This window comes from Otolemur garnettii, unplaced genomic scaffold (assembly GCF_000181295.1).
Source record: "Otolemur garnettii isolate 467f Iridium unplaced genomic scaffold, OtoGar3 scaffold00009, whole genome shotgun sequence".
Classification (NCBI taxonomy): Eukaryota; Metazoa; Chordata; class Mammalia; order Primates; family Galagidae; genus Otolemur; species Otolemur garnettii.
Window position 1 is genome coordinate 25,747,705 of NW_003852404.1, and position 25,725 is coordinate 25,773,429.

The 25,725-nt window shown below is 36.0% G+C and overlaps 1 protein-coding gene across 1 annotated transcript in view; it reads right to left on the minus strand.

Annotated features, from left to right (window-relative positions):
* GBE1 (1,4-alpha-glucan branching enzyme 1) overlaps positions 1–25,725 on the minus strand; it is a 254,749-nt gene that overhangs the window by 41,702 nt on the left and 187,322 nt on the right. The gene's annotated exons all lie outside the window — the stretch shown is intronic.

Below are 25,725 nucleotides of genomic sequence, written 5' to 3' on the forward strand. Positions count from 1 at the left end.
TACACAGAATGACACGTAATTCAAAATCAAGGGAGGAGAGGAATGGTTTTCAGCTGTCGCTTGGGACATTTTTAAAGAGAATTCTCAGTTCGTGCTATGATTCAATGCATTTGACAGAACTGGGTGCTTCCACAGATGAGAAGGCTGGAAACATCGGCTCAACAAATTTAAAATGGTATCAGGCTAGCAGGTGACTATCCCTGCTATCGTTAATGATTCTAGAAAATTCTACCAAGTTCGTTCTCTCTTTCCATTTCCTCTTTACACAACCCCATTTGCATCTGGTTAATTGTGAAAAACCTCTAAGCACAAAATTTCTATTGGGACTTCTTTCACTGTAATTAATTTTTTGCTGTTTGATGTAAAGGTCCAAACTATAAATTGACAAGCAGCCAGCTGGTACAGTGATGAAATTCAAGACAATATAACTAATGAAAAAGTTATAGATCTGTTCGCTGAACATTTTGATTAGCAGGTTTGTGTGTTTTGTTTCTCTAAACAGTAATGCATACTAATTTTACCTAGGAATTAATTAAAGTCTATCACAGCCTCCATGCTGTGGGTGTCACATAATGCCTTGCTGTTCTCACATCTAGGTATACATGAAAATAATGCATAATTCTAATGTGAATGTAAAAACTTTAGCTCCTACTTCTGTTAATTATATGGAAGACTAACTTTTAAAAGGAAGTATCTATTCTACAATCAAATGGTTAGGTCTCCCTCAGACCTTTCAGCGAGTACTCAACTCACCAAGGGCTGGGGCACAGCACCAAGTAGTTTTCCTTATTAGAACCTGTGCTTTCCCTTTCGAGAAAAATAATCTTATTGTCCCCACCCTTGCTCTGATCAGTCTGGTTTGGGGCAGAGGCCATGTTGCATGTTTCTCTTCTATTCTCTGCTGAAATGCACCGCACCCACATAGGGCCTCCTCAAATATTTGTTAGATTTAGATGTTTCCCTCTACAATTGTTAAAGATCTGATATAATTTCTATTGAGACACACGGGCAAAATGATATGACCAGATCTAGAAGATAACATAAAAACGATCAAATCCAGAGGATAAGATAAAGGATGGCTTGCTAGACGAGGCAAACTGAACAGAACTTGGTGCTCAGCAGATTCAGATTCACTGAGTCTATTAAGGCCTCCTGCTGTCTCCAGAGTGTGGATGTTATGTAGCTGTTTGTTGATATTAAGCATGTGTGTATGTATGTGTGTGTGCCTGTGTAACGTATTCCAGTAGTCCTCCCTCATCCATGCTGTGGCCAAAAAATATTAAATGAAAAATTCCAGAAATAAAAATTTATGATTTAAATTGAGTGCTATAATGAGTGGTGTGATGAAACCTTGGGCTGTCCCACTCCATCTGGCCCAGGATATGAGTCACTCCCTTTCCTCTGTGTCCACATTGTCCATACCACATGCCGATTAGTCATTTAATAGGTGTCTTGGGCATCAGTGCAATTATCATGTTATCAGTGTGCGTTTGCTCAAGTGACCTTTACGTTACTTCACAATGGCCCCAAAGCACAAGTGTAGTAATGCTGTCAGTACTGCCGTACTCTTCCATTTCATTATCAATCTTCGTTGATAATCTCTTACAGTGCCTAACTTATAAATCAGGGTTATGTGTGCATAGCACAAAGCATGCTATATGCAGGGCTTGGCACTATCTGAGGTTTCAGGCATCCACTGGGAGTCTGGGAACATATCCCTGGGAAATAAGGATATGTTATTGTTGTGTTCACACAGACACATGCAAACTTTAAATACATATACATGTATCTAGCACCGAGGACAGTTCTAATGACATTAAGAAATAAAAAAGAAATTTAACTCCCCTTCCTCTTAATTGTACTGAAGATTCGTTATTTCAAAAACAAGTGCATTGGTCTTTTGGTTCTTCCATGGAGTCTTTTACATACACCCTTCCTTGAAACGGTACAAGTCAGAGAATATATTCTAAACCCCATGGCTCATTACACTGGCCACATTTTCAACTCTAACACAAGAGTACAATTTTAAGACTACTTAAGTGTATCTTATACATCGATAATATGTTTAATATATTAGCAGGATCCCTGTCCTCATAGAGTTTAAAATTTAATAGGGAAGAGCTAGAGAACTAAGTAACTATAAAAATATATATGTCCTTAACATGGGATGGGGTGAAGTGGGAGACAGGGATGAAAAAAAGGGTTAAAAAATCAGTAAAAGTTAAAACAAAAAAAAGTAGTAGTGGAAAAAAGTTTAGAAGGCCATACCATTCTCTCTCCCCTCCCCCAAGAGCAAATGCAAAGGCTCTGAGAAGACAACATAGCAAGTTAAATAAAGACGAATAGGAGACCATGTCAACACACAGGGAGAGGAGAAAGAGTTACTTGTAAGGAATACTTCTCAAATTCCTGAAAACTATCTTTGGTGTTAAGAAACAAAAACCGTGTTTGCGTACTAGGTCTGTGCCCGGCTTTGAGAAACAGACAAGGAATTGACACTCCGAGCGCAGAGACTGAACTGCCTGGGGCAGCTCGTAGGTTAAGACCGGCAGAAAAGAGGATAGTAGTAGACGGAGTCTGAGAAGCCCTCCCACTGCTCCGTGGTGCAGAGGCGGAAGAACATGGCAGAAAGCTAAAGAGGAAGCACCCGAGAGGCAGGAGGAAACCTTGGAACGAAAGCGATGGAAGCCTGAACCCAGGGAAGGAGCGCCCCCAGGAGACAAAATGGAGAACAGCATCAATGTGGGTGAGCGGAGTGAAAACCGGAAGTACTGAAATGATTCACAAGGAAGGACGTTCACGGATGGAAAGGGTGATGGCGATGGTGCCCTAAGATAGAGCCAAGGAACTGAGAACCGTACAGGGCAAAAGATGCTGTAATTTTTCTGTTTGTCTGTTCCACAGATACCTGAACAGGGAGGATTTAACCATCTGAGAGGAAAATGGTCATTCTGAACTATAGCTTTGTATTTATAAATTTTTTAATTCTGGTAATATACGGTACACATGTGCCCCTAGCAGGGGTCCTCAAACTTTTTAAACAGGGGGCCAGTTCACTGTCCCTCAGATCGTTGGAGGGCCGGACTGCGCCCCGGGATGATTTGGCTGCTAAGCAGGACAGGCAGCGGCAGCAAAAACACTCAGCGGGCTGGATAAATGTCCTCGGTGGGCCGCAGTGGCCCGCGGGCTGTAGTTTGAGGACACCTGTGCCTAGTCTAAGACATCAAAAAAGAGGCTAGTATATTATTAGCTTTCCTTAAAATTCCTATAACAAATGTCCAAACTATTTTAAGTAAAATACATTCAAATGATGATAAATTACAGTCCTTAATTCCCTAGATAAAGAGCGTGATGGTATAAGACAAATATTACATCTGCTTTCTTGTTCTGCCTAACAGCATAGTGACTAATTTCCATGTTGCTGATACTGAGAGCTGAAAAGAACAGAGAAGTGGTGCTGAATGCCAGAACTATAGCAGCAAGGCTGGTCCCTGACTTCACTCTGCCCTGCTCACCTAGTCCTCCCCTTGACAAATTATACATAAAAGTCTTGAGGCGATAGCTAAATGAGCTATGGACAATTGGAAAAAATTTTCAACTTGAACTTTGCTTGTACGTGGCCAAACCCATCAATCCCTTTACGCACTTACGTGATTAGAGGTGCTTTGGGTAATAAGTTCTCATTAATTAAGCACATGATAGAGGGTAAAGTAAATGCTTAGGTCAACTGTTTTAATAAGAAATATTATCAAAATGAAACAAACAAAAACACTCTTTACTGCCAATGCCCATAATTTAAAAGAACAGATTTATATTCCACATAGATGTGGCAAAATGAAGGCAGACACACGTATAAGCCAGTTTTGTTTGAAACGCTAAAGACTTAGCACTACTTATTGAAAGATAATTTTACATCTTTTATGTACAAAAGCTTCAAACTAAATGCTCTTATTTAAAACAGGAAAATGGAAGAATATTTTAAATTAATGACATGTAAAATAATCATAACCAATATTAAAGTAATAATTATGTCTTGAGAGCCTCTTATGTAGATGGGCTGTGTGCTACAATTAGCAGTTATTTCAAACAATCTTCATAAAAATCTTATGATGTGGGAGAGAACATTATTCACATTTTCAGATAATAGATCAGGGAAGTAATGTGACTTTCTAAGATTATGCAGGTACAAAGATCAAGTCTACTGTTTAAACTTAGACCCATCTATGTTCTTTCCATTGTATCCAACACTTGGCACTTGACTCAAAGGACAATAACTGGAAACCTATTATGAATGTGCAGGCAGTGGGGAAGATAATGAAGGAGCTATAAAAAGATGTGTCAGAGGGTATTTTCAGTTCTACTATCAAGTGGACAAATGAAGAATATTTAGTATTGACCTGGCTCCTTTGTCCTGTGTGTGTTCTCTACTATTGCTGGTAGAACCTCAGGTCAAGGCTGTTGAGCCTCTGTGAGGACCTTTTTAAATCTCCCATATAAAGTTTTAATGCCCTGCTGTGCTTCTACTTGCACTTGGATACATATTTTTTCTCTATTAAAGTAATTATTTAAATAGTGTACTGTGTGTGTGTTTGTTTAAGCCTGCCTTTGTCTTAGGCAGGGGGCAGATTAATGTGATAGCAACCAGCTAGGACACACTCAAAGATACATTAAATAAATGTTGAAAGAAAAACATGAAGTAAATCAAGTCTGCTTCCCTTGGTAGACCATATATTCCGCATGGACAGTGTCCATCATTCTCTGTGAATACCTAGTTGAAATAGACAAACACATGGCAATGTGTGTGACGGACATGGAAATAACACTCATCAAATTACAATAGGTGGGGGACAGAGCAGGGGAGGGGTAAATTCACACCTAAGGGGTACAGTGCATACTGGCTGGGTGATGGGCTTATTTATAACTTTGACTTAAATAGTTCAAAAGTAACTTATGTAATCAAAATGTTTTTACCCCTGTAATATTCTGAACAAAAACAAATAAATATATGCTGAAATAAATAAATGCATACATACACACACAAACACTTATAAGAAGAAAGAAAAAAAAAGAACATGCCTAACAAATGTTTCATTACTGAATGCAGACTTGCTTCTCAAGAGGGGCCCAGTAAAAAAAAAAAAAAAAAAAAAAAAAAAGGCAAAAAAATCAATGGGATGGAAAGGGGATAGATAACAAGGAACATATCTGAGCTATCAGGGAGGGGAAGATGTAAACCAGAAGAGAGCGGATAAACCACTTTAGTCCTCTATTTTGGAGAGGCACGCTACTCTGAATCCATACCAATGGGAGAGAGAAATGTCAAGGTCCCTGTTGATATGTATACTTTGACCTACATGATATCCTTGGTACATTTTTTATTTAAAATAAATCATAAAAGCATAATCTAAGCAAAAATAAAATAATGAACAAATGGGATTATAATGAGTATAAGTGTTATTTCTATGCAAACAATGTTGTAAGAATTCGATATTACTTCCTTCCCCATCCCTCTGTTTCTTTCTTTCTTTTCCTTTCTTCTTCTTTTTTTTTTTTTTTAAGAGAAGGTCTCACTTTGTTGCCCAGGTTGTTGTGCAGGGGCCTCGCCATAGCTCACCACAGCCTTGAACCCCTGGCTCAAACAATCCTACTTCAGCTTCCAGGTTAGCTGAGACTACAGGTATGCCCCACCATTCCTAGCTATCTTTTCTATATTTTGGTAGAGATGGGGTCTCAGTCTTGCTCAAGCTTTTTTCACACTCCTAGCCTCAAGCTGTCCTCCTGCTTCAGCCTCCCAAAGTGCTAGGATTACAGGAGTGAGCCACTATTCCTGGCCTGGATATTATTTTCTTAATAGGAAGATTGACAGTATCAGTGACGGACTTTTGTTATTCATTCAGAAGTCTCTGCCTGAAGCAGAGAACTCAAAATACTCTTTGGGGGAAAATAAACCACACGAAATCAACGGTGGTGGAGAAAAATGGATTCTTCTATAAAATCCTATCTGAACTCAGTCTTCTGCAAATAAGTTTAAAATATCTTAAAAACCATTAGCTCCTGGACAACATTATAAAAAAGTGTAAATATTTCACATGGGAATAGGGTACCAACTGAAAGACTCCATAGCTTTTTAAATGATAAAGAATATAAAGCAGGAAAATCAGAATATGAAAACAAATAATAAGCTAATAAATAAAACTGATCATACACATGTGGTTTTGTGGCTACTGTAATTTTTAGGTTTAAACTAAAAGTTTAGCAATGAAGTCAGATTGTGCTATTTTATTTGTGCCTAATATTGGCCTATAATTAGCATATGCTACCCTGAAGTCACTGTTAGTTCTTTGTGGTCACATTAAACACAAATAGTGATAGAGATTAACAAATTAAAAGCTAACCATCACAATTTAAAAGGGAAGCACATAATCACAGAAATGAAAATATGGGAAGGAAAAGATTCACTTAAATACTCTGCACTTGATAACTGGCATCAAGTGTACTTTAATCCTGGTGTCATATCATCCCCAGGCTAGAGAAGGGTTTCTCTAAGAATGCAAAGCTCATTGGAGGCATAGCTGGCTGCCGCTCTTCCAGGCTTCCATCTCCCGCAGCCCTCCTTCAGTAGTCAGCAGCTCTAAGTCCTCAAGTAGAGAGACTTAACTGCCTTCCTATGACTCAATCAAAGAGCCAGTATCAGTTGCCTTTGGAGGATGCTTCTATCGGTCCATGTTCCTGCCAATAGCCAGTTATCCTTGCCTGCTTCCCAGCTATCAGTTCTTGCTTCCTTTTGGGCGGCTGGTGCCAGAGAAATGAGAAAAAAAAGTTCCATAGCAGCATGACACCTTTTGGGAAACACTATGAACTTCTTCCTCCAGTCAGAAAAAAAGGTTCTCAGTTTTTATACTTGCTTGCTCCAGGCCGCTCCCTTCACTCTGGGTAATCCTGATTTTGATTTAAAAAAAAAAAAAGATGTCTACAAAGCTCTGAATTGACCTATTAACCGGGTTTGAAGGCAATTAAAAGGGAGGCCTCAAAGTCACATCAATGACCTTAATATTTTAAAAATAACGACATTTAAATATTACATGCAAATCTTCTAAAAAGGTTTGACACCATATAAACGACAAACACCATGACCCTCCACAGGGGTATACCATAAAATCTCTCATATTGCTATATCAATCTCCACACTTCCACAGAGATAAACTTCTCAATGAGAGAAATAGTTGGGCAGCAAAAAGAAAAAAGAAAAAGAAAACAGCACATGAAGCAATATCATCAGTGATGTAAGGGATGTTGCACTTCACTTTGTCCCATAGAACCATTTCATTACTTAGGTTATGCCATTTATAAATGCTCATTTGCACTATTCATACCCAGGTTAGCAGAGTTTCTTTATTATCTTTTAAGTTTTATCTCCCAGTTGGCAGACACGGCATCAGTAAAACTGGATGACAGGTGGTAATCTGATCATGACCCAAGTTTCCTGCTTTAATGTCTGCTCAGTTAATTCTGTCATTTGCAATGCCTCATTTTGTCTCTAGAAATTCTGTCCATGTTTTGAATAATCGAGTTAAATACCAGGCCCTCGTGTTGAGACGTATCTTTCAGTCAAAAAAAATATTTTTAGCTTAGTAAATCACTTTTTAGAGTATAGACACTTCTTAACTTCCCTCTAGGGTTCCGTGTTTTTGTTCAGTGATTCACAAGCATTGCTATGTGAAAATTCCCTCAAACGGCGCTAACTTCCGTGGTAGACAGTTGCTTTCTGCTCCTCTTCCTTCTTCCCTGTGGTTTGGAACTTTGATTTGGACTCTGGAGGGGGTTAGTATCATGTCCTTCATTTTGTTTGTTAGTATCGTGTCCTTCCTGTTGTAGAGTGAAATGTTTTGTACATGTGGATGCACAACTAAACACAATTAATGCACTTGTGCCCCGAATTTTAAAGGTAGGATAAATATCTATGAAAACTTCCACTCTTCAGGTGAGAAACAACCTGTATAGTACAGAGGGAGGCTTAGAATGAAATATACTATTATCACAGAATATCATGAAATTTACTTAATGTTTACTTAATGTCAAACAAATAGAATATACTGCATTTTAAACCATATAAAGAAAGCTATGCAAAAATGTAATAGCTTGCCTAAAGAGTAAAGAAATAACTAACAGATTCTAATTCTGTAAAGAAGATTAAAATAAGAATTCAACATTATGGCATAACGGGTATCTGAGTCCCTCACAAACCGGTACATGAAAATATATAGATACACTTTATTGTTTTGTCCAAAATTCTTGAAACTTTATAAGGGATAATTACATGTGTCATGTATTTGGGGGAATAGTAATAAACTTTGGACATCCTCAGTGACAGATGTCAAGACTCATGAATATCTAAATACTCAAACCTTGGCAGATATGTTAGCCTACCATCCAGGAATATATACATATTTACTTAAATATTATTCCTGAGATACATTAAAATAATAATTTAAAAAATTCTTCTAGGAATGACAGGAACCCAGGGTGTAAGAGGGTAAAGCCTATTGGGTTTGACTTATTTAACTACAAATTCTATTATACAGTTTTACGCTTTCAAATAATTTTCTGATTATAAATTAGTTCAGTCTCCAGTTAAATATAGAAAAATTACATCTAGAGAAACTTTTTAAAAGGGCAAAATTATGTGTCATCAAAATGGGTGAAGCATGAGATATGGTTACAAAAGATGTGAATTATAGGACTGACTTATAATATGTAAAATTTTTATCACTTACATGACATAACCTAAAGTTGTATAAATTTTCACTTACCAAACACTTATTAAATACAAGGCATCAAACTAAATGTTTAACATCATCAAATATTTTAAGTCTTATAAGTGCCCAGTCAGATAGGAACCATTATAATTCCCCGTTTTCAGATGATGAAAGTAGGGCCCAGGCAGATTTAGTAACATGCCAAAGATGATACAGGCTAGGAAGTTAAGCTCCCAGAATCAGAACGCAGGCAGGCTAGTTCCAAATCTGACTCAGGCACTAATTTATACTTTCTCAAATTGAAAATTATAAAAAGGATACTGGCCTTGCATGTTGGTTGTAAAAAGCGAAATTATGTTTGCAAAAATGCTTTGTAAATTGTACAAGTCTAAACCAATGCAATACATGCACACAATGAGGTGGGAATATATACAGGGGAGTGGTCATAAAGAATAAAGAGGCTGTGATTTGGCTACCAGCTGAACGTCAAGAACAAGGAAGAGGGAGAAACAATGAAAACTTCTTGGATTTCGTTGGTTGATTCCTGTAAAAGTAATGATGTCAATGATCATGCGGTGATGACGAAAGGGCATCAGGATTTGCAGAGGCCTGGTTTCAGCTTTAGATTCAGTGACTTAAACAAGCCAGCAACATACCCAGAGATACCAGGCAGGTAGCTTTAGTATTTATGTTTGCGGTTTAGAACAAAAGGTTAGACCTTGAGATACTGATCTGGGAATTATCTGCATTAAAGAAATGGTTAAAGCATAAAAGCGGATGCGCTATCTGAGAGAGAGAAGGTAGAGAATCAGTAAAAGAGTTCCAGGACATCACCTGAGGAAATATGTACAAAATGAGGGGAAAGGCGATCTGAAGGAGATCCAGGAACCATGGTTAACAGAGCAAAGGAAAGGGGGCAAACCTGAGGAATCACAGGGGAGGAGAGGTCTGGTCACGGGTGCCGTGATCTGACAGTCACAGTGATCTTGAAAATCAGAAAGTGCAAGGGTTTGAGAAGTGAATACAGGAGAAGAAAGAAGGGTCTGCACACCCAGCTACGCCTTGGAGATTGGCAAATAAGGAAAACATAAAATAGTATAGTAAGTAGCTTGACAAGTTAGAAGCCTATTTCTTGATTTGTAAAATGTGTTTTAAATTATTTTGATAGTTTCTCAGGCTCATTTCCTAGTTCTTTTACTATGCTTATCAAACTAATTAAAGCATATATGTATCAGAATCGTGGTGAAGAGAACCAGCCAATTCTTACTGCTGAGATTGAGATTGTGTATGTCAGCCACACTAAAAAGGAGACATTTACTATTTCATTTAAATACAATTTTTTTAAAAACGTAAGTATCATATGTATATACATATATATATATCATCATGTTGCAGAGGAAATTCTGTTTTGTTATAAAATTCTTGTACTAAGAATCCAAAAAGAACAAAATTTCTGCTAATTAGTAGAATTGCAAAATTCAGTTTTTCTTTCTGTAAGTCATAATAATCATATCTGCTCCTCTAATCTTTCCAAGACAAAACAAGAAATCACCTATGAGAACAGTCTTTAGGAACTCAGGAAACAAGTTGTCTGTGTATCCAAGGATAGAAAATTATTTTAGGGGGGAAAAAACATGCTTACACAAATGGATTTTAATTTGTGAAATGTTAATGTGTATGATAATTATTTTCTTCAGCAAGAAAATAATTTTCATAATGTACATATAATAATATAGAGATATTAGACCTTTTTCTAATTTAAACATGTAACCTTAAAGTCTACTGATTAAAAATGAGCGGATTTCCATGCCTTTTACTCAAAGAATGATGGTTGTCTGTAGGAAGAAAAATTAGAATTTAAAAGTATCAGTTCTTTATCTTAAGCTGTCTGGCCTTTGATGTTATATTTGTTCCGGCACCTCCTGCCCTCATTTAGTTGGGAGCAGCATAGATTGCCACAGAAAGGAGAAAAAGTGAGAAAGAATAAAAATTGAGTTGGAAGGAGGCTGGCGGTCATTGAAGGCTTTTTTCCACTTTCAAAATAGTAAAACTTTTATTGTTTAACATTTAGCTACTTAGAGAAATATTTTCAAAAGAAAAGTTCTTTCATCAATACCAATGGAAGAAAGAATACACACAGTCTTTGTTTTATTTTATACAATAGAACATTGAGGAACATGAAAATGGCCATGCCAGGACAAAAATCTTACCCTTTTGTCCTAAAAGTAGAGTTTACACATCAAACCAGAAAACTTTCACAATTATGCTCTGGGAACAACTTTGAGATAAGCAGAATCTAGAAGGCCCTCCTTGAGGAGAAGGCCCAGCGGTGACATAAATAATGCAGTTTTTCCATTAGGCATCCTGCTTACCCTTCCCCTCACACACCTTTTTTAGACATTTTTTTCCCTAATTACTCCTATCCCATGAATTTTAATACTACAGTTATCTCACACATCTGTTTATATAGAGGGTCACCAACTATTGTAATATCTAAGATTTTTTTTATCCTCCATCAAGAATCAAATTTTGCTCCTACTGAGGGTGCTATCACCCCTGTTGAGAATATCGAGATGATGCAAGTTCATGAAAGATGAAGATAGCCATTTTGCTGGAATTGAGTAGGTTCACTCTGCTTTATATGTACAGGGGGTACCCTGCCTGTATCGGGTAGTCATGTCATTGTTTAAATACACCTCTTTAAAGAGAATATAAAGGGAGCATACCATCAAACTTTAGGAACTTTCAGGATAGGATGGTCTGAAGACATTGGGAATGGCTAACAAGCATCATCATAACACCTTTCCAACTTACAAGTGAAATAACATGCTCAACTATTCTTTTTATTCTAACAACATCTATTTGGCCTCATTTCTAATAGAATCCATATATAACTGATTTTAAAATCTTCTAATTCAGAGAGAAAGAGAGAGATTCCTGTCAGTTCACATAGCCTTCAGAAGACTCCTGCTTTAATAAATAAAATGCCTTCTAAAAAGTCAATAGATTTCTCAAAATGTACCAGGCTTATGAATGTTTATTTGTTCAATGTATAATAATTAAATTCTCATCATTTTTAAGTCTATAGGTAGGCATAAAATAAGCTGTTCTTTTATATATATAATAAATATACATATATATATATATAAAAAACACGTCATTTTTATATTAAAACGAAAAGGTAAAGGACAGAAAATACAAAATGTAGAGTAAATGACAGTACTTTTAAGTGATCCTTTTAACTATATAGAACAATTAATATTTCTTATTACACTATGAAAAATATCTTGGAATAATCCAAGATATCTAGATGTCTTCTTGTTTGTAGGAAAGTGTTTTATGGTTGACCATTGTGATAGGAAGGAGAGGCTATAAAAATAACTCAGCATAACAATTTCATAATAAATTAATTTGCCCACCTTTATTGATTTGTTATTAAATATGCCATGAAAATTTATCCATGACCCATGTAAAATAAAAACATCATGCATAAATGATTCAAGTACTGAAGCCACGTGGACTATCTCGGTTATGGTCATCTCGTCTTTTCATCTCCACGTGGTCATCTCAGCACATCGCAGAAAGGTTCCTCTGAATGATGGTGGTTTTGTGTGTGCTGATGAAGCTCTAACACCTACCACACTTGGCTATATTAAAATTAATTCGTAAGCATCTCTGAGATAATAATGTACAAATTAAGTTGAAAAGATGTTTCTGGGTTGTTTCTCCCAAGCTATAATATTCCTGTATAAAAGGAACTTCCATTTCTCGGGTTGACAGAATCATCTTTCCAGCTAATTGTAGACAGATTTCCTAAATGTATTTTTAAAGGGCAGATAAGTATGACATTGTAAGCATGTGATACTGTTTCTGCTTTTAAAAGTTGTGGTATCATTCTTTTACATCTGTACTTTATAGTTCTGTGGCTACAACTTACTTTAAGCAATGTAATTATATGAAAATGTTTTTATGAAAGATAAATAAGGTGGTAATTCCTTGCTATAGCACAAAATTCCTAAAAATAAATGTTTTTCAGTTACATCCATAATTATCCACTTTACAAACTCCAAATTAAAGAAAAATTTTTTCCAAATGACAAGTCGCTGTATGCTGTGAGTTGTACGTGTATCACATTATATTTTTAAAACTGCTTAAATCAAGTATCTGTGTCAGTTTGGGGTGATGAAGTAAAACACAGAGCTTGTACTTACAAAGAAACACAACTCTTATCCATACAGACCAAAGCAGTACTCAAGTATTTGATTATTTAGGGTATAAATATTAAGTTAAAATAATTTATATAAAGCAATATAATGACATTTTGACCTTGTCCAGCACAAGTTTGGCCAAGTTAACAATTAAATGTCTCTTTCATTTGAGTTAATAATCTGGGGGGTCCTAGCATTAGTGTGGCTCTGGAAAACAGAAACTTTATTTTCTTCATAATCTTCAGAAAACTCCTATTTAAAAGAAATGAAGTAGATGACTTTGAACTTATCTAGAGTGGGTGTATATACCAATCATTGGTTGATGTGAACAGTGTAGAAAGAATTTAGACTTACAATTTTAAACTGATTTAAAGGATTTCAGTGGCAAAAGATCTTGCAGCACTCTGTTTAGTCTGAGGTGACTGCCCCTTCAAATCTATCTTTCATGTTTTCAATCAAGGACATATTCAAACTGTGGATCTGACTATGTCAATCTCCCATCAACCTCCCTGACAGCCCTTTATGACTTGGCCTCTGTGTCTATGTTCAGCCTTATCATTCCTCATTCACATTTTAAATGAATGTATCCTTCAGCATGTTCACCTTCTTCACGTTGTACAGTCACCGTTCCAGTGATGGTACATGCAGAAAATCAGGGGAAAGGGATACTTTAAACTTAACCCCTCTTACTCAAGTAACCCTTCCTCGATAGCTCATCATTTCCTTGCCTAAGTGTCAGTTCTTCATTCTTCCTTCGAGTATTCATGTTGTTTTGTGTAGATCTTGAGGGTAACATTGGTTACCTAACACACCTACATCAGTCTTGCTTTGTCTCCTCTTTGGACGGTGGGCTTCTTGAGTGAAAGGCTAAGGGCTAAGTCTTCTGGAGAGGTTTATATACGATAAGTCTCCTTCTAAGCTGGGGGCTGTGTGGATGGTCAGTACAATCAGGGGCAAATATGACTTTACCCACACACGCACTATGGTTTAAATGATGGTGCCCTCTCCAAAATTTATACTGAAACACAACAATACTGAGAGGTGTGGCCTTTGGTGGGTGATGAAAACAGGAGTGCTCTACCCTCATGTATGGGACTAACAGCTTAACAAAAAGGCTTAAGGCTTAAATAAACACCCTCTTGTACTTCTGTCCCTTCTGTCTTGAGGGGATACAACACCTGTACCCTGGCCAAAGATTCAGGAACAAGGCACCATCTTAGAAGTATGAAGTACCCATCACCAGACAGCAATCCTGCTAGCACCTTGATCTTGGACTTCCCAGCCTCTAGAACCATAAGAAGTAAATTTCTATTGTTTATATTAATAAATTATCCAATCTGTGGTATTTTCGTATAGCAGGACGTCAAAAAGACTAAGATAATCCTATATGTTATATATGCACACAGTGTTTATACAGAATATACATGCATGTATACACATAAATATGTACATACATGTATGGGGAAACATCATGGATGCTATTTTTAAAAGAAACTGTGCTTTTCCTCTGAGGTTTATTCTAAGTTCTATGACTATTTTATTGTCTTGTTGGATTAGGAAATTTATGCAACTTGCAATTCGAAATTCTTATTTGTGATGATCTCACTATGAAGAGATGGAGATGAAAGCAAAGCACGTGCCTGGAACTTTCCTTTGTACGAAAATTTTTCTTCTAAACAACAGATATCCCTTCTCTAGCTGAGAGATAAATGGTCTGTATAGTACGTTTTAGTTTAAAATCTACAACAAATGAGGAATAATATTGCACTGATATGCATGTCTTATATACAATTTTTTTCCCAAAAAAATCTCTTTACTTAAAAATAAACTATTGTGCCAATAATAATAATATCTCTATTCTCTCAGTTGGCTTTTCTAGAAATAAACCTAAGAGAGAGGATTTTTGTTTCCAAGGTAAAGGGCTTAGAAGCATGGACCACAGAAGTAGACACTGCTCAGAAAGACGGAAAAGTCTCCTAAATATACCTGTGCCCTGGTCAGGCCTGGGTACTGCAATGGGTTTAATCCTATTGCTCTTTTACTTTGAGTCCTCAGCAAGTGTACAGCCCAGCTGAATAGTTCAGGAGGAATCAATACCACAGCCTTTAACAATCACAGGTATCCCAAAGGAAGAAAAGCAGTGGAATTTCCACAATATCCTTCCCTCAGACCAAGGGTGAAGGAATTAGGGATCATTAGGATCAGTTGTTTCTTTTTTCTTCTCCAAATTATTGGTATAATAACTTTTTATGTTTATAAAGAATTTCTTGTATCCAAGTTGGTCATCATGGGTGGGTAGAGAAAATGTAGGGGAATTATATAAGCAAACATGCTCTAATAGACTAAGATAAAGTTTCTCTGAAGTGACTCTTCTCAAAGGCTATGATCACCAGTCACTGCTGGTGATAAAATCTTCTTTGTGAAAGCTAACCCGGCACAAGGAGCATCTCTGGTATGAGGCCTTTAAAGTATATGGGAAGGTGGAGGAAAGAGATTTTATTATTGGCTTCCAGTGATTTTGGCACAGTCCAGGGCTGTCTCTGGCCTGACCTTCATTTTTGCATTTAGTCTATCAGTTGATCTTTATGTTGTATCTCCACAAATTAAAATCATTCAGTGTGATTTTTCCAGAACTACTCCTGCCAGAGCGTCATATTCAGTGATTCCGGTTGGAATGGCTGGGGTGGGGCTCTTGGGCTTCAAAATGTTACAGCTCCTCAGGTAATTGCAACAACACCTCCTTAACTCTCAGCACAATGTCATGGTATGTTCTCATTAAGTGCCAGCTAAAATTGGTTATCAGTGTGCCATGAATCAAAGCAGGCTCATTACTTTTTAAGTCTCTGCCATTCAGAATATATGCTATTTGTGTCTCTGAGCATTTTAACAGAGCTTCAAGCCATTTACAACTGCTCATATTGAGAATTTCACAGGTTTTCACAGCTCTGTTTTATAGACTTCTATGAGTCATGTTACATTCAATAAACTTGCCTCAACAAGCTAAGAGAAAATGCCAAAAATTAGCACTCCTACTGTTCAGGAGAGTGTATTTTGTCTTCCTATAACTGTTTCAATTTCAGCACTTAGCAGGAAGACATTTAAATTTTTATTGTATTCCTATCTATCAGGGGGGAAAAAAAAGAAGAATTTACAAGTTTGACACCAAACAACCACTGATGGAAGATTTGAAGTAAGATCACACATTTTATACTGAAGTCTAACATAGCCGTCAATCAATGCAGGCTGACACTTAGGACAAAAGCCATCCAACTTGCCCCGTGGCTTTGGGAAGAATGTAACATATTCATTAAAGAATGCCCCACAGAATTTTCAAATGTCAAAATACAATATAACCATATTGAGAAAATCTTTCAAATTTAGTAATACAAATTTCATAATACTGCTGAGACAGAAAATTGTCCATTTATAATTATGCTTCTCTCTCCACAGGTATCACTCATTACAGAAATGAGCAGGACATCATGAAAATGAGATTCCTAAACACAAAAGCAGTAAAAACACAGGGACACAGGTCAAATGACCCACGTTATAAACAAAAAACCAGTTTGTTTTCTGTTGTCATGATTTTAGTTTGTATATAAACCTATTTACATACATTTTGGTGCGTATTTCTATACAAACCTACATATACACAAACAGTACAGGAGAAGCAGAAAAGGCTCCTGATTTAAATTTCATGTGTTGATATAAATATATTTTGGAAACCTCCTCAGTAACACCCAGCACCAGTCCCCATTCAAGTTTGCCGCGTTTGTTATGGGAAGCGCAGGTCCAGCCTCCTGGCCATTCCCCGATAGATGAACTCACCATCATCTGTCTGAACTTCCCCTCTCCTCCCTTCCCTTCCTCCTAAATTCTCCTGCTACGCACTCTATGATTTCTGTCTTATAACAAGAAAACTTTCTTATATCTTTTACATCTTCTTAGAATTCTCTCTTTATTCTGAGCTTTAAGAATTACCTGGGAATATTTTTAAAAGTCCTTTTTCTATGTCCAGGGCATAGCCAAGACCAATTCAATAATAATTTTGGGTGGTAAAATATAGCCATGTGTAGTATTTGGCACTCCCCGGGTGATTCTGTAGTGCACACAATTTTGAGAACCAGTGGCTTAGTGGTTCTCTCTTATCTTATCTATTTGCTAGTACTTTCAAAATTCTTCTTCTTGACAGATGTCAGACAAAACTCTAAACTTTGATCAGCCCTGACCTTGTAAGAAAAAAGACAGAAAACTAAGAGGCCGATTCACTTTGTTGCTTTGATTACAAATACCAAGTAAGCATGCACCGTTACTCCTGGAGATGCCTCCTTCACGCCTTCGACTCTTCTCAGACATCTGTATTCACTCTCAAATGATGACCTCATTTAGAATATAACAGTTGTCAAAGCTGTCAAACATGAACTTTCACCTTCCCAAAACCCTGCTTACAACCAACACTTCTTCTTTTTTCTTTTTTCCTGGAGAAAAGGAGTGTCTCTTCATATAAATATTAATCTTTCTGCTTCTGCTCTGGAACCACAGCTCTCCATCAGGCACTGCTGTCTCTTCTTGGAAGAGAGATCTTGCTCTCATCATGGAGCCACCCCATGAACAGGCCCTATCTCCACACAAGCTTTTCTCATATTTCATAGGAAAACAAACCTTGCTTGATCCTTATCCCATTCCAATCACCATCTTATTTATCTGGCATTTTTATTACACAAATATCTCAAGAGAGCTGTTTCCAGCAGCGTTACCTGACTCTCACATCGCTGTCAAACCCACCCCAGTGTGGCTTCCAGGCTCAGCATCCCACAAAATCCCTCGCATCTGATTCACCACTGGCAATTTATGTGTCCTCATTTTATTCACTGGTTGGCATTCTACAGGGCTGGCCATTTCCTCCTCTTTGAGATGCTATTTGTGAAGCGATGGTCTTGAGATTTCTCTTCTTTTTTCCATCATTCCCTCACAGTCTCCTTTGCTGGCTTCTCTTTGTTTAGACAGCAGTGTTCCTTGGGGCCCTGCCCTGGGCCTTCTTTCCTTCCGGGGCCATGGTTCTTTATTCTAGGAGCTGACTTCATTAGTATCACGGCTTTCACAACAATCATATGTTGAAGGCTCTCAGATTTTATTTCTCCAGCCTTGATATCCTCTCTGAGTTTCAACTTCTCATCACTTCATTTGAGTATTTAAAAGAAGCTTGAAGATAGTATGCCTAAAACTAGACTCCTCAGTAGGTATTACCATATACTGGTTTGCTTAAGCCAAAAATGTTAAGTCATTCTTCGATTTCTATTTCACGTCCAAACTACTATACCAAGGCTCAATTAATCAATTAATTCTATCTCCAAAGTTACATTTTAACTGTTCTGCCTCCTTCTATTTCCACCCTCATATTGTCACTTCTTGACTAACAACCTCTTGAATAATATCCCTGCATTCACTCTTTGCCCACAAAATCCTTAAAAAACAATAAAAGTTATCTTCTTCAAACAGACTGGACTCTTTCTAAAACCCATCAGAACTTGTAACACCACGTCCACCCCTTTACATAATGCCCTGTATGCACTAAGTCCTGCCTGCCTTTCCAATGAAATATCTCTGCCCTATTTATGGTGTACCAAGTTACCAGTCTCCTTACATTTGTTTGAATGCCCCAAGCTTTTTCCCACCCCAAATCCTCTGTACACTCTGTTACTTCTCCTTAGAGAACTACTTTCTGCACTGTCTACACAGCATGACTCACACCTTTACAGTTCTAGCTCACAATCGTCCTACTAGTCCACATTTTAATGTTTCTGCTGTGTCTCACTTACTGTCGGCAGCTATGTTTTTCTTTTTACATATTTATCATTTTCAGTTTGCTGCCCCTGAGAGAACTGAGGACAGAGACTGCAGCTGTCTTGTCCACTGCTGCATCTCAAGCATTAAGCGCAGCATCGGACAAAATTCCTGGCACAGACGTATATTTAATAACTATCTGAATTAATGAATGAGTGAATGAAATCAAATATTCCAAAGTTCCCAAATGGTTTTGGGACTGCTATTAAATTGTTGGCTTGAACGGGACAAAGGACTTTAAACATATCGTGTGTGTATATGGGGGAGGTAGGCAGATGAATGTGAGTTGTGTATGTTTTTATATGTGTATATGAATATATATATATATGTACATATATATGTAATACATTAATGGAGAGGGATCACATGCCTAAAGAGACCGAAAGCTATCTAGAGGGAGCTACAAAATATTTAAATGATGTAAATATTCTAGCTACTTTCCCCCAAATATATATGCACATTTTAAAGTATTTGATAAAGATTCTTTTTACATTTCAGAACGTTAGGGGGAACAGATGTTTTGTTTACATATTTTGTTTTGTGCAGACTGAGTCAAAGTTGTACATGTAAAAGAAATACCAAAGTAACTGCATGTGAATGATATTAGAAAATAGATATATTTAATAGAATCACCTCCATTCACCAGTAACATATCAGTTTTATAGACTATTTTTAATTATAGTAGTTTCCAAAATTTCCAAACGATTTGAAATAAAAGATTTTGATGTTAAGTTTATAATTATTACTGACATTAGTACTCGTAAAAGTAAAAAATGGGAAAATATTTTTAAAAACTAAATAGAGGACATTGGGAATTAAATCTTACTTTGGTTTGAAAACTAAGATAGAAAGGGTTATAGGGCATGTAAATTGGGAATATTCCATTTTGAAAATATTTCAATTATAATAGCAATAGACAGCGATATGCATAGGCCACCTAATATCTCTTTAACTTGCCCTGCCATCCCCATGACATGGTATTTCAGCCAGTTGTCAGAAGGAGATGGCACAACAAAGCAGAGATGCTCATGGCCCTGGCATTTAAGAGCATGACTGTGACTTACATACGCTTTACTGCCATTAATACATTCCACTGGCCATAGCGTCATCAGGCTTCAAGAGAACCTGGGGGATGTACTAATTCTGGGTATCTGTGTGCCCAGTTAAAATGTGGAGGAAAAGTGTTAATGGAAAAAACTAGCAGTTATGGTCACAGCTATAAAAGAACATTCAAATATACTGCATTAATAAATACTTCACTAAAAAAATTGCTTCAAAACTCAATTATTATAAAGAAAATAACTGCCATTTTCTTTGCTTTCTAACTTTTATAAGCCCCAAACCAATATTAATTTTCAGACTAAAATATATGACTGACTAGGTATTCTCCTTGTAGTGCCAAATTCTAATTAAGTTAGGTAATAAGGTGTTAAATTAGAAAGAAATCTTAAAAATATATATAACAGACTCTTATTTTAAAGAAATGTATGGAGAATTTATTCAGCTTGTTCAAAGTATCCTGATTGCCAGTGCAATCAGAACTCATAACTGGTCTATTAACTCCCAGGCTATGATTTTTGTACTAAAATCACAGTTGTTCTTCCCATAATTATGAGCAAGACATGAATCTCCAACCAGGCACGATATTCCCAAATCTAAAAAGGGAGAAGATGAAAAAGACCATGTGAAGCTTGTTCAAAGTAAAGTTGCCCAAAGTTGTGAGATGTGCTTTCAAAACGTATATGTAGGACATCATTTATGATGTAACTCCTGTCTAGTTTTTACTTCCTATGTATAAGGGAAGGACAGTAAGATTGGTATAATTATAACTCAGTACTTAAGAAATATGGGGCAGAGATATTCAGTTGAGCAGGAGTTAGATCACAAAGGATGTTATAAGCCTTGGCAAAGGAATGCCACTGGCATAAGTTCAATAGTTATGTCTATATAATATGTCTTTAAAAGTTTGAAGTGTGAACTGAACAACACTGGTTTTTAATTCTCTGAATGCAGTTAGAATAAAAGAAAGTATGGGTTTCTTAAGAGTCTACAGTAACCACAGAAAAGTCTGTGTGTAACTGTGGACCTACATGTGGAAAATGAGCATATACATCTATTTTGATCTTTTCCTATACTCTACATAAAAGATGAATGACAACACAATTGCTTTTAATGGCAGGAATCATACTTTGAAGTCAAGATAGTATACACATAGGTTCTAAAGTCTTCTTTAACTAAAGAAGCAAAATATTGCCCTGAAACAAAAAAAGGAAGGGAAAAAATATGTGGATTCAAAGTGGGAGGACGGGAAAGAGAATTTTCGAAGTCTGACTTCCTACATCTCTTCCCTTTGTGTTGTCTGTACGCGATACTCCTCGTACACCTGCTTATTTATTTCCTCTTTTTTCACTTCTCCACTGGGGAAGAAAACATGAGACAGGGAAACAGTGAGTTAATTGGAATGAAGGAATAAATCAATGAGTTCAGTTGTTTCCAGATTTCAGCTTATGTATCAGGAACTGATGTCATGAAGAATATGTGTTTTATAATGACACAAGTTTTCTGATTCCAGAGCACTTCTTTATAGTTGTGAAATGTTGCTAGTTTCACTGATTGAATACCACTAGTTCAGCATTTTTTCAATGAGGAATTTGAATTATTTATGTTTTCAGACATACCCAGAGAGTTATACAAACCACTGAAATTTCAAATTGAATGAAGAAGTACTCATATTAAAAAGTGCTTTTATAACACTATTAATCCCCAAGAAGAAGAGGAAAATGGCAATTGAGAAAAACCTTCTGTTTAAAGAATAATTCTTACTTTAGGTCAACCATTTTGTTTTGAACAAGTGAAATATGAACATGACTGAATGGAAAGTGATTTGTCTTATTCTACATTTGAATCTCCACCTATGCACGTATATGATGAAGGTAAGAAAGACGTCAAGCCATGGGGAACAACAAGGCAACTTCCTTTGAAACAAAACTGGCAAAAGCTATTGATTCAAAAAAATTCAATTCCTACAAAAAACACAAAAGATTTTTTTTTATTTCTTAAACTTATTAGATAAGGGACTTTGTTATTTGAAAATGAAGGAGAATTTGGAGATAGATGTTCAGTGTAACTTTCTGCTTACTATTACCCCAGTTTAACATAGAGTTACAAAGCACTTTCTAAGAAACCAGAATATACATGTTTTGCAAAAAACTACTAGCTACTGAATGATGACAACAGTTTTATATAACTTATTTTTGAAATACACATTTAAAAAACTATTAGACAATATTATTTCATTTATAAATTTATATTTTTTTCATTTTGAATTTATGATTAAATTTTATACATTTTATTTAAGTAGCTGATTCTTAAATTTACATTCTACTTCAGGGGTCCTCAAACTTTTTAAACAGGGGGCCAGTTCACTGTCCCTCAGATCATTGGAGGGCCAGGCTGCGGGCCCTGGGATAAGTTGGCTACTAAGCAGGACAGGCAGAGGTGGCAAAAACATCTGGCGGGCCAGATAAATGTCCTAGGTGGGCTGCATGTGGCCCGTGGGCCGTAGTTTGAGGACACCTGCTCTACTTTGTCAATATTTTAAGTCAGCAAGATATATGCCTAATGCTTATATTTTAGTTTATACTTTACTTGATATTTTAAATGTTTTTTTATGTTTGCATTTAAAATTAATTAATATTTAGCTTCTTCTGTTGTATTTCAGAATTCCAAATAGTCTTTAATAAAAAGTTCTATCAATGACATTTTGATATTATATAGGATTAATAGTGCAGTATCAGTCTTGGTGTCTCATTTCCCTAGTATGGCAATCACTAGACTGTAGGCATTTTGCCTGTATAACCAAACCTCTTTGTAGCAATTCCTGAAAAGTCACATGACTTTATCATGTGACTCCCATCCCTCTGCTTCTGCTGACTGCATTAGAAAGGGAAAGCTTATCCATAATGACCAGGTAATCACTAGAAAGCTGGACAAAACATATCCCTATCTTCATGTTTTTCTCTTTTCAATGGCTTTATTAGTTTACCTAAATGTGATTAACATCTATTCCATTGCAGTCATCCTATGCATAAAGTTGAAGTTTTTCATTTTATATTTATCTTTAACGATCAAATATACTTAGGCAAAGATTATTTAAAAAGTAGTAAACACATATTCATGTAGGTTATCAGTCATCACATGCTTTATTTTAAACCACATCCTTTTAGTATATTATAAAGAGAAAAAAGAAATCCTAAAGCCACTCAATCATTAGTACTAGATCTTTTTAGTGAACAGTTCACAATATTTTTAAATGACTGAAAATCATCTTTTCATTAAACTTGACAATGAGTGAGCTCTAAATTGCTTTCGTTAGGCCCCAGTTTTTTCATTTATTTGGAGTTTAATATTCCCAATCGACTTTAATCTTAAATTATCACTCCATTGCTTCAGTTCTACTCTAACTTAGCCTTTTACTGATTTCTATGCTTGGCTCTCTGGTGCCTTCATCTTCCAATTTGTTCTGACTCAAGCATCTTGTAAATTCCACCAACAATTTCCTAAGCCAGTTTCCTACATATTTACCTGACATTCCCTACTCATGTCGATCATAGGACCTAACACAGGTGATATAAAGATACTTGTTTGTTACTTCTCTGTCTTCCCTTTTGGGTTTTGAGTCCTTGAGGGCAAGAATTGTTTTTCAGCTCTGAATATCCACCACTTAGTAATAACTGGTACATGCATAATAGATACATATAAATGTCTGAAGCATGAGGTAACTTTATAAATTGTATTAAAATAATTCTAGAATTGTTATGAATATATTACATTTATAGTTTAATATGTATATATATCTCAAATTTGCTTCTTAAATTGAACTTGCTTAAGTCAATTTGCCTTCTCTCACTCTCTCTCTCTGGATGTATGTAGAAATTCCGTGCACAAGCACAGCAGAAAAACATATTAAATTTTATCTGTGTGTATGTCTATATGTGTGTAGACACATATGTATGCACACAACACAATCATACATGCATATAAAAAATACACAATAGGTACATAATGAATGTTAAGTGATGGATATAATATCGGCTTATCCTAGAAACCTCAGACCTTCTCAGACATGAAAGGACATGTAGAGGCAACATTCTAAACATGAGCAATGTTTAGAAGCAACATTCATTAGACATCAGTGTGAATGAAAAAATAAGAAAAATCATATTTAATATTGGTGAGATTTACTGTAGAAAAGACTTAATTTATCACATAATATAAATTGGGAAAATGTCATTGATTTTAACAAGGAATTATTACCTTTCCTGGCGCTTTATATTATAAATGAATTTAACATCTAAGAAAAAGCTTTTACGTTATACAATGTACCATCAGATAACATTCTAAAGAAACATTCAGATGAAATTAGAACATCAACATTCAGGAGCCATATATTTAATGGAATAACTGATAATGTTAAAAATAGTGCCAGTAAATTTAAGCTACAAACTACATGTCTGTAAATACTCTGTGTTTTGTATAAGTATCAAATTATTTCACCCTCCAAACAACCCTGTGAGGCACGCACTACTCTATCTTACTGGGCTGAGTCAACGAAGGCACACAGTATAGATTCATCCTACCCCAGTCACACCACTGGAAAAGGGACAAGCTCGGATTCCCACCCAATAGTGTTAATTAACCTCTATGCTCTGTCTTTTCAATAAAAGATATTTTTATAAGCTGTATATTTGTGCTAATCTAGACATTAACCTAAGAATAATTTTGTTTTAATTTTCACAAATCGTAAATCAGAAACAAAGGCAAGTGACCAGCTGTTTTCTACTTGTACAACTTGAAGCATGTCTGTCCCTTTACGTCCCCAAGCTGCAGGATGGGGTATTAGCAAATGGGACTTGCGACCTCTCCCTGGCATACGTTAATACTCAGCTAACTTTTGGTCCAGGTTTTTTTTTTTAATTAAAATTTGATATTAAAAAACTGTAATTAAATATTAAGTTAGATGATCTACATGAAAATATTTTAGAAAGTATAAAACGCTATGCCAACATTAATCGCTTTTATTGATATTTATTACTATAGACATCTTACAATCAATGGTATAAAAATATAAACATAATTTAGTAAACCCTGACTACCTATCTATATCTGATTCTTTCATATGAGTATACACCTATTTATAAAACCAGTTAAAACAACTGAGAAAACTTTTAAAAGTGAATAGTATTTCCTAGTTTCGACTAGAGAGAAAGAATTGTCTGCAACTCAAAATTAGGAATATTAGGGATACGTAAGACAGAAACAAACAAAATAAATTATCTAAACTGGTGTGTCCCAAGAAAACCCACATTGATCTTAATGGTTGTTGTTAGATAGGATACATATCACAGTATCTCAAAAATTTATGTAAACATGCTTTTTAACTAAAAAAATATTTTTTTTTATGTTTAGTTCTTTTTATGTATCACAGGGGATGAAAACTGCATCTCATTCTTGCCCCTGAAGACCTTCCAGTGAGGCAGTGAGGAGATGAAAGAGTAATATTTATATCTTGAACCTGGATAGGCCTAGGGTAATGTGTGTGCTTGTGACTTAGCTTTTAACCAAGAAGTTTAAAAAGTAACAAAAAAAATTAATTGTCAGAAAGGTCATTTCTTGGGAGGTTAGAAATGTTAACAAATTTTGGTAACTCTGAGAAATAAGCAATATCCCCAAAGGTAGTGCAGGTGTAGTCTAGTGTGTGCTTGCTTAGACTTGACTTTCTAAACTCTAGTTAGCAAAAGCTTTTAAATTCCAACTGGAGATTTCCATTAAAAACTTCTAAATAGAAATAAAGTACCCCAAAGCTCTAATGCTTATATTATAGAAAAAGACATCAGCCTCCTGTATGTATTTCTATG